Here is a 12,507-nt window from a genome sequence, read left to right as displayed (position 1 = left end):
ACCATGATTTACTGTCGCTTGACAGTGGGCATCCGCCAGGACATGTTGATAGGCGTCGTTGAAGTCTGCCAGTTTCTCTGGAAAGTACGTGTCAAAAGGCTCCACGCCTCTTGTGTTGTTACATTCTTGAGTTATCCTCAATTGGCTCGCCGGTTTGATATTCCTGGGAAGGATGACACTTAGTGCCTCTTCTATGTGCCACCCTTAGCAGCCCTTTCCACAATTCCAACTACCTGTTCTGTCCTGCGGATTTAATCAGGTGTTTCAACGCCGTAACGTTTTCTCCCCTCCTCCAAAGTGACGGACCGTCGTCGTATACAGAGCACAACAACGGCGGGGGAGGCAGGAGTGTGGATGCTCTCATGGACTGGAAGCTGTGGCTGCAGGGGACGTTAGACTTCCAGCCGTACCCCGCCATCCGGCCTTCTCACTGGTGGAAACTATAAAATAAATAAAATAAATAAAATAAAACATTAATTATTAATTATGTATGATAGTGATTGGATGTAATTAATATTTGCTTATCTGGAACGTGGACGTTTAATTAATCGGTATCAGACGCTTGACAATGGCTTTTTCGTAAATGTAATGTTATTCGTGGTTGACCGTGAAATAAGACTCACATAATCGGACTTCGTATTTAAATCGTTTCCAAAGACTGCTGCGGTAGGTGCGGACTCAAATCTAAATCTCAATATTAGAATAATTTGCCAGCCATGTCAATACGTCGTACAGAGGTGACTGTCTACTAAACATAAAAAGTGTACACAGTCAGTTAAATCAGATATATTCAACGAATAAGCTTACAGTTAAATAATTCTACTTACTTTCATAAATATAAATTCTTTACAGAATCGAGTGCCTAGTAAGATTGCAACTCGCAGTGTTCTTTATAACATCAAATATGGCGGTGTGCTAGTTAATAAAATATACGTGCTTCCCCGCACCAGTTGTACATGACCTCCCCTTCTTAATGAAACATAAGAGTATCGTCATTGTGTTGTTGTTTTATCAGCGACACAGCGCTGCAGTTCTGTGCCATAGGCTTTATTTATTTGTCACAGATTAATTATTTAATTAAGATTTCGCGTTTCCGAGGAAACTCACGCACGGCATGCAAATGTGCCTTTATATTGCCCCCTGAATTGCGAGGCGAAAGGACACACCTGCAGGCGAGCAATTCACCTAAAGGCACAAGAAAATCTAAGTTATCTACAACTATTTACATGACTTACATTATACTGTATATTATATACAAAATTTGAATGACGCGCGTGCGCCGTAAAAGTTCTTATGTTGGCAAAATAGAGTGTGCGCATGCGCAGAAGCGTCTGTGTGACTCCGGCACTGCCGTTATATCGTAAATTTAGATCACGCGGCACAGCATTGCAGTTCACATTGTTCGTGTGCGCGCTCATTTCTTAGTCGTTGCACAAAGAAAATATTCCACCAAGATTACATATGAAGACTACATTCTATGACAGGTAACTTAGTTTTAAAATTACAATATTTGTTATAATACAATACAACTTTAGATTGTTGAATGTTCTTAGTTACACAGTATTGCATTGAAATGCTTCAAAGAAAAATGTCTTTTTGTTTCAGGTGCGTTGACCTATACACATCGTGTCGTTATTACAGTTTATATTCATCTGCTGCACAATAATTTTTCACAGGTTAGTGTCGTCGTGGTAAAGTTTTTTTTTTTTTTGATCACAGTAATATCGCTGTATAACAACGTGATTGATACATAAGCATGTCCATTTCCTATTTCCATTATAGTCGTTGTGATGCAGTTCGTTGTGATAAAAAGCATTGTTTATTACAGATCAGACGTGACCCGTCGAGTAATTGGTCCATATGCAGTTCGTTTTCGATATTCCGTGGAAGCTTGGTTGCAGAACCTCGGACGGCACATAGCTGGCGTCGATCTTTGGACAGTCCAGGTAAGTGTGTCCGCCACATTTCGAGAACATTCCATTCCCTGAAGTTCCAACCAAAATTCTTCCACTCGTCGTGTTGTTTTCTGGACAGGCACGTTGTGACCATTTAATCCAGTTAACATCTTGAAGTTAGATACTGCAGTAATGTCACTAGACGATGCACCAATTACGCACTTCACATTTTCAGTTTTTTACTAAATATAGCTCACCTAAATGTTCGTAGTTACTTATCAAAGAAATTGTTCATCGCGTTTACATAGGTACGATGCATGATGAATGTCATTAACAGTTTCTTTCACATAGGTTTCTGCGTAGTTGCAGACTTAGTAATGTACTTAATGTCCGTGAACAGTGGTTCACTACGCAATTTCTTTTTTTTTTTTTTTTTTTTTACATTTTGGCACTCGTTATCGTTCAAATTTTCACATAGTAACAGTTACATTATACATCAGTTTAAAAAAAAAAACATAAGTAATCATACATATACACGTCACATATTTTCTTAGCATAAACATAATACAGTTACACATAAACATGTTTACATCATCATTACATAGCTATAAATTATTACATTGTGTCACATTTGATTACATGAATTGCAGATATTTACGTCCTCTTTAATGGTTTTGCTGGGATTTTATCGATGTTTTTTGTGATGTCATCTGAAATTAAGATAGGTTAGACACAACATTCATTACATCAGTAGGCGTTTTCACTACTCAATAAATATTCAAAATAATAAGAGACGGAAAACTGTTCGATTCCTCGCGTTTTGTGCGTGTGTGTATAGTGTCTGTGTGGCCTTGGCTACTGGTAGATGCTTTTCTTGCTGAGAGATGTGCGTCTAATCTATTTCTCGAAGTAAAAGATCGCTTCACAGATGACGTCTGTCGGTTCGTCAGGTGTCATACCAAGTCAGTGGTACCTACAGTCACAAATGAAAAATTAATATATCATTCACTGCTACGTAATCATAAATTTTACTTTAATATTCAGTCTTCTCGGTGGTGCCGCGGCGTTGAAAGAAAAGTTCTTCTGTCTTCAACTGCGTCACTGGAACCGCTGAAATGAAAATTTCTATACTACTTATTATCTGTGTTGTAGCAAACAGAGTTTTGCGAGTTGCTTAGCAATGTTTTCATGGGTATGACTTTGACATTATTTAGCATGAAATGCTCTAAGATCTCGGTGTGCGTATAGCCCAATAATTTTGTTAGTTCTAGGAGTTGTAACAGATACGCACCAGGATGCGGTATGTTAACAATTATATAAGGTCCTTCATATAGCAGACGCCACTTAGCATTGCGTCGTTTGAGTGCTACAGATTTATGATGAGTACGAAGTAGTACAAGCATTCCTACCTTGAATTTTTGTTTTCTTTTTATTATGTTTGTGTGATGTTTGTTTCGTATCTGTGCGTGATGTGTCAGTGTAGTCAATACTTCTTTTATTTTCTGTTCAGGTGTGATTTCCTTGTCTGACAACTTAGGTAATGGTTCTATCCATTGATCGTTCTGTTTGCAATTGAACATGATCTCGTTAGGTGTGTAATTTGTATTGTAAATATTTAAGTTATTGTGTACGTCTTCGAAAAGACTTAGGTAGGACACCCAATTAGTATGTTTTGATGAAATATAGGTCCTCATGAATCTGTTTAGTTCTCGGAAAAGTCTCTCAGTCGCGTTACATTGTGGACTAAACCTTGAAATAAATATACTTTTAATGTTATTGTCCTTCAAGAAATTTCTCCATTTGTACCCAGAGTAGTATGCTGCATTATCTGACAGAATTGCTTTAGGTTTTCCCACGTGCGTCAGGTAATCACTTGAAAATCTTCGTATTATAGCATTTGCAGTGGCGGATTTTAAAGCATAAAGTTTTACATGTTTAGAAAATATATCGTAAAAAGCTCAGATATATTTGAAGCCTCCAGAGCTTGCTGGATGCGGTCCACTGATGTCAGTACACAGAATTTCCAGGGGTTTACTCGGTAAAATAGAATGTAAATCTGTTTTTGTGGATAAATTCTGAGGTTTTAATTTTTGACATATGACACATGTTTTCAGTTCCCTGTAAATTTTTCTTCTCATATTGCTAAAATAACAGTATGTGTTGAGCTTTGCCAAACACTTTTTCGTCCCATAATGACCCCAAACTAAGTGTGTGTGCCAAATCAAATTACGTTCAGACTCTTTGGGAATGCATACACACCAGTTAGTAGCATTTGGATGTCGGCGATAAAATAACACATCATTGTGTAACTTGTAATACCTAGTCAAAGGATGATTGTGTTTTTCTACCAGTAATGTTATTATCTTATACCAGTGAGGATCAGATTTTTGTAATTTAGCCATGTTTCTGCACATATCAATATAATATTGGTGATACTGCTTGTCTTGCATTAAGAGAATCCTGTAGTCATTTATATTTTCTAAGTCACTGTTGGTTTCATTGATACCTTGTGGAAGTCTAGACAAAGCGTCGGCAATGGTGTTGTCCTTACCTTTTATGTACTTAATTTCAAAAGAGTAGTTCTGAAGAGTAACTGCCCATCGTGATAGTCTAGGATGTACAAGTTTACAAGTTAACAAAAATGTCAGGGCCCGGTGATCAGTATAAATTACTGTATGTTTTCCAAATAAATAATAATTGAATTTCTTGAATGCCCAGACTATAGAAAGTGTTTCTAACTCAGTAGTGGAGTATGTACGCTCACATTCAGTTAGAGTACGACTTGCAAACCCAATAATTCTTATCTGTTCCTTTTCTTTATTCTTTACAACTTGAAATAAGCAACAGCCCAAGCCAGTACGTGAAGCGTCACAAGTCATACAAAAATCTAAATTGAAATCTGGATGGCTCAATATGTTTGCATTCACTAAAGCATGTTTAATTGTATTAAAGTCATTCTGGCACTGTTCCGACCAGATCCAAACTTGATTCTTTCTGAGTAGCTTTAGCAGATGTTTACTGTTCAAAAGTGGTTGTGGTAAAAAACGTCGGAAAAATGAACATAGCACAAGGAATGATTTTAACTGCTTTTTAGTTCGAGGGCTAGGAAAGTTTCTGATAGCATCTAATTTACTGGGATCAGGACGTATGCCCTGTGAATTAATGATATGTACTAAATATTTTATCTCACTGCAACCAAATTTTGATTTTCTAAGATTGGCTGTGACTTCAGCTTGTGCAAATTTTTCTAAAATTCTTTGAAGTGTGTCAACGTGTTCATTCCAAGACTGTGTAGCTATCAGTGTATCATCTACATAGTGTGTGACTGTCTCAACTAAATCATCGCCAAGCACGGTATCCAGGGCTGTAATGAATACCCCAGAACTGACATTCAATCCGAAGGGTAGAACACAAAACTGACAGGTTCGCCCCCCGAACATAAATGCAGTATATTTCCGAGAATCAGGAGTGATACCTACTTGCGAAAATGAATTAGCGAGATCTATTGTGGAAAAATATTTTGCATCTAGAAATTTCTGTAATTGCTCTTCTAAATTTTGTGTGAACCGGTAAAATTATTTCATTAATTGCTCGTGCGTCTAACACTAGCCTAATGCTACCATTTGATTTTTTGACAACAAGTAGAGGACTACAGTAAGGTGAGGTGGATGGTTCAATGACCTTCCAGTCTAACATTTGCTTTAATTCTTGCCACACAGCAGGTCGTTGAGATAACGGTACGTTATATGTCTTGTGGTAGAAGATCTTGTGAGGCTTAACTTCAATCTTGTACACATACGTGTTGATAACACCTAATCGTTTGGTAAAAACTTGTAAATATTTGGATAACACTTCCTGTAGTTTTATACGTTCATGTACACTGAGAGCTGTAGCTTCATTTATCTTATGATCAAGCAATGATTTCAAGTCCATTAGCTCTGTGTCAGATGAGTGTGTTTGCATGTCTTGAATGTCATTGTCAAGTACTAACTGAACCTTGTACCCTGTACAGCGTTTGTCATGCTTTAGAGTCCTCCTGTCCAAATCAATAATAATTACACTGCCTTTATCATTTAAAATACATTTACCTTTGGAGAAGTCTATAATGCAGTCCTTCTCGCTCATAATATCTATTCCTAATATGCAATTTGTCACAAGATTTTGTACAACCAGGAATGGCCATTGTACGGTTCCATTACCTATTTTAATGTTTACAAAAACTTGTTTCGTAACCCTACATGACTTATTACCTAGAGCAGTAGTTATTTTACAGTTTTGGGCGGAAAACTCAGGCACAGGCTCCAATTCACACATCTTTTTATAGAAATTAAAAGACAAAACGCTCACAGCTGCACCTGTATCTAAGATAATAGTAGTTGGAATCCCACCTACTACACCAGTAGTAGATGCTAAAACAATTTCATTTGTGTTTGAACGACATTGTGTACTGTCTTGCAAAAGTTCATCTGATATATTGTCATTGTGGTTGTATCTTATAAATAAAACAGGTAGTTTTTGTTTAGAATTATTAGGCGTATCAATATTTTGTTGTTCAATTGTGGTGTCAAATAACTGATTAACATTCAAGTCGCCCCCCAAGAATTCTTCAGCCACGACCTGGGGCATACAAGTACTGTTTCTAGTTTGTTGGATTATCATTTGTATTAGGTACTGACACAGATTGAGGTTGTGTATCAGGTGTCATTTCTATTATATTCACATTCGGATATTGCCTGTTGTGATCTCCAAACTTCTGCGGTTGTTGTTGCTGTTGCGCATTATAACTTACCTGTCGGTCGTAAGGTATGCTCCAATTTTGTCCTGGTGGCTGCTGTGTTAAAGCAGTGTTTGAGTGAAAGTATTGATCGCTACGAGTCCAGCCTTGATGCTGTCTTGGCTCGTAGTTATTATTATTTCTATTTCTGTTTGTGTTTTTGTTGTTACATTTGTATCCGTTGTTACCGTTGTTGTTATTACCGCGGTGCCTTTTGTATGGATTGCCGCATGGAGTGTTATTACCGTTGTAACTGTTGTTTGTATTGGAATACGCGTGTTGATTTTGATTTCCGTATTGAGACGGCATGTGAGTTTGCCGTTTTTGCTGTACCGCGTATCCAACTGTGGGCGCGCCAGAATTGAGTTGGCAAGCCTGCATGTTTTGCATACCACTAGTATAAACATTGTGGCTGCTGTTTTGCCGCGCGAGGCGCTGATCTTCTAGTAGCATGTCAACCGAATCTAAAGCTGTTAAAAAATAATCTGGATCGTCATCCGGAATATGTAAGAGTTTTTCTTTAATGTTGAAAGGCAATTTGGCCTTCAACGCACGGAGTATATCACGTGTTGCGACTGGTTCGTCCAAAAAATGTCCCATGTTCAAGTATTTTTCAATATATCTGCGTAAGTTACCATTTTTACTGTTAAAAGTTTCAGGTTCTAAAATTTGTCTTCTGAGTCGCTCCTGGACGGATTACGACCAGAATTTGTTCAGAAAGGCACGCTCAAACTCACTGTACGTGGTACATACGTCAGCTTGACTGTATGCCCAGACAGCTGCATCGCCTTGGATGTAACCGACAATATATGAAATCTTTTTCCGGTCACTCCAAGTGCGTGGAAATGCGTTGCTAAAAGATTTAAGAAAAATCACCGGATGAATGGTTCGTTTTTCTGGGATAAAAGTCTGAAATTGCCTGTGTTTTATTAAGCTTTCTTCTTCCTTTGCATTATGATATGGATTTGTTCCACTGTAATTACTGCAATGTTCAGATGGCGAGTAATTACGATAATGTTGCTGTGGTTTACCATGATAATAGCTTGTGTTTGTGTTTGCACGTCGTGGTATGTGTTGTAGTCGTGGTGTGTTTTGTTCTTGTGTGTTTGTCGTGTGCGGTATGTGTGCGTCATACTCGAATGTATATTGGTTTCTGAACTGTACATTTTGACTGATATTTTCGTTACATTCAGACTGTGGTTGATCGGTGAATTGTCTCATGGGTGCAGTGACGGATTGTACTGCGTCACTAATCAGCTGTTTGTTATTAGTGATGTATTCCGCTACGGAGTCGTGCACAATTGTTGGTAAATTTTCACGTATGCATCTATCAAAATGTTTGTCTTTGTTCTCTACCCAATCATGATATTCTTTATTAATATTTTGAAAATGAGCTGTGGCATCAGATTGTAAGATGTCAGTCAGGTGTTGTCCAACATCGTCAAATTTATTCTGCACGCCAGTAATTCGTTTTTCAAGGTTGTCGTGTACTGAAGGATATGTTTGAATTTGTTCAGTAAGAACTTCAGACGTGACATTAAGGTTTTTTAATTGTGTCTGTAAAAGTGCTACGTCATTTGTAGTCTTTTCTTGTATCGTATTAAGCTTGGAAAATTTCGTACTGAGCTCAGTCATCTGTTTGGTCAGTGTGGCGTCTATAAGTTCCACACGTTTACATAAAGTGTCACTACCTGTCTTGATTGCTATGAGATCAGATTTAATTTCGTCGTTTTGTGTCTTTAACTGTTCATTTTGTGTCTTTAAGGTTGCCATGTTTTCCGCGTTCTGCATCCTTAAGGTTGCCATATTTTCTGCGTTTTGTTTCATTAGCATTTGTAACATGTTGGCAATGTTTACTGTTTGCAAGGTCTCTGCCCCCGCCGCGTCATTAGACGTGACGTCATGTATTAACATGGGCTCTGACTGAGACTTTGAAATTTTTGTGGTGGACGGCCTATTGTCAAAATTTCCGTTAACACTTGCGTCAATATTTGATGAATCGTCACTACCGGTTGCTGTCGTAAAGTCATTTTCTAACATTTGTCTCTCGTCCGAGTCGGATTGCGCCTGAATAGTATGTCTTTGCTTTTCCATCTTTGCGTATTGTTTTCTAGTTATGACCATGCCACAGGTATGGTATGCTTCAAGAAAATAAAGTTTGACACTGGTTTTAAAATAAAATGCAGTTGAACATGAATCGCTCGTAGCAACAATGGCTGTTTGTTAATTTAAAAATGTAAACTGAATATCGGATTATTCTTAATGGCTGCTGGCCATGTTACAACGTATCGTACAGACGTCGGCCATATTGTACACTCGTGTATTGGTATTGTTGCAGAAGTTATTGTTTAAGGAAAAGCACTGAGAACGAAATTTATCACTGAAAACTGCTACGCGCGAAAGAAATACTACAGAATCTACTGAAGAGCTAATACACTGAATTATGCGCCTGGTCAAGCCTGCCAATGCAAATATGCTGCGTCTTACCTTATTTTGTTGGAAGCTTCATTGCGTCTTCCCGCAAAATTTAAGAATTGGAAAATATCTTCAGATTTTTGTTATTTCTCATACATTCACGTCCAGGTCCAGAAAGTTGATTTTTCACATGAAACAAAGAGAACAATGTAACAAATGACAAAATAACAAGTCCGACACGCAGTCGCCAATACAAAATAAATAAAATAAAACATTAATTATTAATTATGTATGATAGTGATTGGATGTAATTAATATTTGCTTATCTGGAACGTGGACGTTTAATTATTCGGTATCAGACTCTTGACAATGGCTTTTTCGTAAATGTAATGTTATTCGTAGTTGACCGTGAAATAAGACTCACATAATCGGACTTCGTATTTAAATCGTTTCCAAAGACTGCTGCGGTAGGTGCGGACTCAAATCTAAATCTCAATATTAGAATAATTTGCCAGCCATGTCAATACGTCGTACAGAGGTGACTGTCTACTAAACATAAAAAGTTTACACAGTTAGTTAAATCAGATACATTCAACGAATAAGCCTACAGTTAAATAATTCTACTTACTTTCATAAATATAAATTCTTTACAGAATCGAGTGCCTAGTAAGATTGCAACTCGCAGTGTTCTTTATAACATCAAATATGGCGGTGTGCCAGTTAATAAAATATACGTGCTTCCCCGCACGAGTTGTACATGACCTCCCCTTCTTAATGAAACATAAGAGTATCGTCATTGTGTTGTTGTTTTATCAGCGACACAGCGCTGCAGTTCTGTGCCATAGGCTTTATTTATTTGTCACAGATTAATTATTTAATTAAGATTTCGCGTTTCCGAGGAAACTCACGCACGGCATGCAAATGTGCCTTTATAAAACGTAAACCAGAAAACGCCCAGGAGGGTACGCGTTAATCTTCTGAGTCCCACAGCAAGATGTAGGTGCCGGCTGCTGCGGCGTGGGCGCCGACGAAGGCTCCGTCTCCTTGGGGTCGTCCCGCGGTTTCGTGATGACATCCTCTGGCGGCTGCTGTGGCCGCACTGTCCTCGGGATCCGTAGATCTGGGGGAAGAGACACAGATAGGTCGTGATGTCAGCGCTGTAATCCGTCTGGGCCTGAAATGAGAAACATGCATGAGCCAAGTCGACGAAGGATCTCGCCTCGCGCCCGCCGTCTGCCACCGCTTAAAACACTGAGAAACACATCACGCGGCGTGAAGCGACACTTGCGACCTTCCTTCGGTGCCGGGTGCTGAGGAGGGTCGACCAGGTGGAACAGCGTCCGATGGCGGCGGCCGTGAAGCAATTCCTCCGGCGATGGTCCATGTCGTGGATGCGAAAGATAGGAGGCGAGAAACAGTTGCAATGTTTGATCCCTATTGTGTGCGATGTGAATTTTGGCCACCTGCTGCTTGAAGGTTGTGACAAAACGTTCCGCTTCGCCGTTTGACTGTAGTTGGAACGGTGCAATAGTTAGATGCTGTATGCCATTGCGTTCACAGAATGTTTCAAATTCATTGACGTGAACTGTCTGACACGATGACTTCAGGCAAACCTTCGAAGCAAAAAATAGAGAACAATGCCCTTAATGTGTTACGTGACGTTGTCGAGATCGTTGGCACACCAATAGGAAACTAGCTCTAGCAGCCTACCACATTTATCCAAGACTTTCCAAAAAGTTCCCGCGAAGTCTATGCGCACACGTTGCCCTGGTGATTGCGACTTAGGCCAAGCAGAGGATTTCTGTGGCGGAGCGGACTGATTTTCCACTCATACGTGACACTGTGATGTCAACTGTTCTATTGAGATGTCCATACCCTGCTAAGAACAGTGTCGATGCGCTAACTGCTTCGTACGAACAATCCCCCAGTTTCCCCGGTGAAGTAACTGCAACACTTCTTTTTCCAAACTTTTGGAGCTCAACACACGTGACTGTCCATTTTCATTTTCAACAAGAATCACACCTTACTGTATAGCGAGGTTATGCGGACGTGAAAAATATCAGTTCACCACAGAGTTCTGTGCAATGAGCGACGACAAGATGTGCGAATGTATTTTAGCAAAATGTTCATATCGGAATCGCCTTCCGTGGCCTGTGCAATTTTCCTATAGTTTAGAAGAAAGGATTGAAGTAATTCAGAATCATGAGCATCGATGTGACAACAAGATGCAGCAGAAGCGTCAAAGTCTGTATCAGGGCCAGTCGGAAGACGCGAAAGTGTGTCCGCATTACCATGTTGAGCTGTCGGACGACACACAAAATCGTACTGGTTTTGAGACAACATAATTGCAATTTTTGGGCAGTTCGTACAGGAACCGGCTTCATCGGATGAAACAAGGACTGCAATGGCTTGTTATCCGTTACTACGCAGAATTTTCCACTATACAAATAGTGGTGGAATTTGGTGACACCAAAGGCAATAGCAAAAGTGTCTTTCTCTATTTGTGAATAGTTAAACTGAGCTTTGGACAACACTACCACAATTTCAATTCGAAACAAATAGTGCTGCCTTTATCACCAATTCTGTGAGAAAGCACTCCACTGACTCCATAAGAGGAAGCCTCAACTTGCATTGCAACACAACTGGTTTGTCAGGATCAAAGTGAAACAAGCATCCATCCCTGAGCAATGCATCTTTAAGTTTCTAAGAAGTTTCTTGGCACTCAACTGTCCAAACAGAGGAGACGTCCGTGCGACGCAAGCGATGGAATGGAGCTGCGATTCGTGCAGCATTCAGTATAAAGATTGACTGCAATTCTGTTACATTGCGAGGAACTGGAAGGTCTCGTATGGCTAACAAATGTGACTGATGAGGATGTACACCTTGACTGTTTATGAGATGACCAAGATACTACAACTCAGGGTTAAAAAAAAATCACACATGTCCAGTCTACACTTTAGTCCTGCATCAGATAACACACGAAACAATGAACGCTAATTTTCAATGTGGTCTTCAGATGTACGGCCTGCTACGACTACATAGTCTCAATAGTGTGAGCAGTTTGGTGCTTGAGCAGTCTGGTGTTCAAAATACCGTTGGAAAATGGCGGGTGCGGCAGCATAGCCAAAACGCAAACGCAAATGTTTAAACAAACCTAAATGAGTGTTCACAATACACACGGTTTGAGATTCTTTATCTAGTGGTAATTGAAGATACGCGACGCGCAAATCAATCTTTGAAGTGTAGCGTCCAGCGCCTAATCTGTCCATGAGATCCTCTGGGCATGAAAAAGGGTAAGTATCAATCACAGTTGTGAGTTGACTGTAGACTTAAAAGTCAACACATAGGCGAATGCGACCTGAAGGTTTGGGGTGCATAACCAGTACACTTGCCCACGGACTAGCTTGGATAGGCAAAATATCC

This window comes from Schistocerca serialis, chromosome 1, assembly GCF_023864345.2.
Source record: "Schistocerca serialis cubense isolate TAMUIC-IGC-003099 chromosome 1, iqSchSeri2.2, whole genome shotgun sequence".
Lineage (NCBI taxonomy): Eukaryota > Metazoa > Arthropoda > Insecta > Orthoptera > Acrididae > Schistocerca > Schistocerca serialis.
The sequence above is the reverse complement of the archived record's forward strand: the minus strand, read 5'-3'. Positions refer to the sequence as shown.